The 1,855-nt window shown below is 52.8% G+C and overlaps 1 protein-coding gene across 4 annotated transcripts in view; it reads right to left on the reverse strand.

The window, feature by feature from the left end:
- The window catches only part of SLC35B3 (solute carrier family 35 member B3), a 23,550-nt gene extending 23,350 nt beyond the window's left edge, over nt 1–200 (reverse strand). The window contains exon 1 of one of the 4 annotated variants that reach the window (XM_024742474.1): nt 113–200. The gene's annotated coding sequence lies outside the window, so the exon portion shown is untranslated. Of the gene's footprint in view, nt 1–35 lie in introns of all 4 variants that reach the window. The other 3 variants (XM_024742475.1, XM_024742477.1, XM_024742473.1) reach the window with 3 other exon arrangements.
- Between the last annotated feature and the right edge of the window lie 1,655 nt (nt 201–1,855).

Genomic DNA, 1,855 nt, shown 5'->3' on the forward strand with positions numbered 1-1,855 from the left:
CCGGGGGGGCACGTCCACTCCCGAGCCAGTGTCACCTGAAAGGGGGACCCCAGCCCAGGGGGAGCCTCAGCCAGACGGAGCGTCTCCCCCTCCCCAGGTCCGTCGCCATCACCTCCTGCTTCTCCTCCTCGCCCACTCCTGCACGTTCCACCGCAGCAGCCGAGGCCTCGCCAGGTGCTCGTATCCCCGGCGCCCGCTCGCCACTTCCGCCTATGTGTCCGTCGGCGCGTGCGCACTCGCGCGGCCCCGCCCCCTCGCCGGCCTCCTGCCTCTGGCGGAGGGGGCGCGGTCACGTCTCGCGCAGGCGCCTTCAGCTCCGGGGCGCTGGACAGGAGCCGAGGAGGTGGGCCAGCGGTGCCGGGAGTGAGCTACTACGCGCGCTAAACGCCGCGTCGGGGCGGTGAGCGCCTGTCGGGTGGAGTGTTCTCATCTTCCGAAACGTGCTCCTTGAGCCTGTGCAGCCCCCCAGGTTGCAGGGCCCGGTCCCCCGGTCCCCGTGGGCGCCCACGCAGGTGGCGCCTTCCCGTCCAGTGGCCGTGCGCTGGAATTTGAGGAGGCCCAGTGGAGAACGTTGAACCCGAGTATAGACACCGTTGGGGTTCCCTCTGCTTGATCCAAATGAGATGGGGTAAAGTCACAGTACCTTTCTCTGCTTCTATGTTTTACCTGCTTTTCAGGGAAGGTGAATCCAAGTAACGCTTGGGTTGCTTCTGACATAATAATTCAGCTTGTGGCTACAGCATCCCCGGTCCTTTTCATGAATGTTTGGACAGTGCCACTTACTGCTCAGAACGTAAATCCCACGGCTCTACCAGCTCCCAAACTAAACATTTACCCTACAGTTAGGGCTGCATCTACAATTACTGAGATGCAGTGATGTACAAACCGAGATGGGATCGGTGATGAATTGATTTGGGGGTAACGCTAAAATGATATGGAAGACAAAGATTACTGTAAGGAAGGAAGCTTTTTGAGAGCATATGCTTTGGATTCCTGGGAAAGGAATGAATTGGAAGCACACCAGGCATCTCCTATTGTAAATGGTGGGTCTGGTTGGGCATTTTCATTTAATCCTTGTTAGGTCGAATTTTTCAAACGTTGACTATGGCTTAGAGAATTTAAACTTCCTAAAGAAATAGTAAATGGTAGCCTTCCAATGATGCCATGCTGTTACCTGGATAACGTGGATTTAATGCTACTGCTAGGCATTTATACAACATGGGTCATGCACGTAATCCATAAATTAGAAATAGAAGCTCTCTGCCCTCAAGGGGTTACAGGTGCACAGGAAAAGGTAAATGTTAGCATAAAACAACTTACAGTACAAGAGGTGTTCTAAGGTATCATCTTCTTGTACCTGGATAATTATGGTAGTCTTCTGGCCCACCTTTCTACTTCCCCTTTATATCTCTACTTTCCAGTTCCTTTCAGCAGCTGGAATGATCCTTTTAGAACCTGCCAGTATATACCATTCCTCTGCTCAGAACCCTTTACCATTTTACTCAGATTACAATTCAACAGCCTTACCATGGCTTCTAAGAAAGAGCTCAGTCTGGATAAACCACATCTACAGCTGCTGTTCAGAGTTCATCAGACCCTGTCCAAGCACACCAAGCAGAACACTCAGGACCTACTGTTCCTTCTGTGCGGACCACTGCCCTCCCAGGTACCCACGGAACGTGCCCTGTCACTTTCCTCCATAGCTGCTCAAATGTAACTTGACCTGACAGTTCTTCCCAGACTGTCCATCTAGGAGAGCTAACCCTACACACACACACACACACACACACACACACACACACACACACACACACACACACACACCCACTTTCCTCCCACTGCTTTACTGCTTTAC

This window comes from Neophocaena asiaeorientalis, unplaced genomic scaffold (genome assembly GCF_003031525.2).
Source record: "Neophocaena asiaeorientalis asiaeorientalis breed wild unplaced genomic scaffold, Neophocaena_asiaeorientalis_V1.1 scaffold831, whole genome shotgun sequence".
NCBI lineage: Eukaryota > Metazoa > Chordata > Mammalia > Artiodactyla > Phocoenidae > Neophocaena > Neophocaena asiaeorientalis.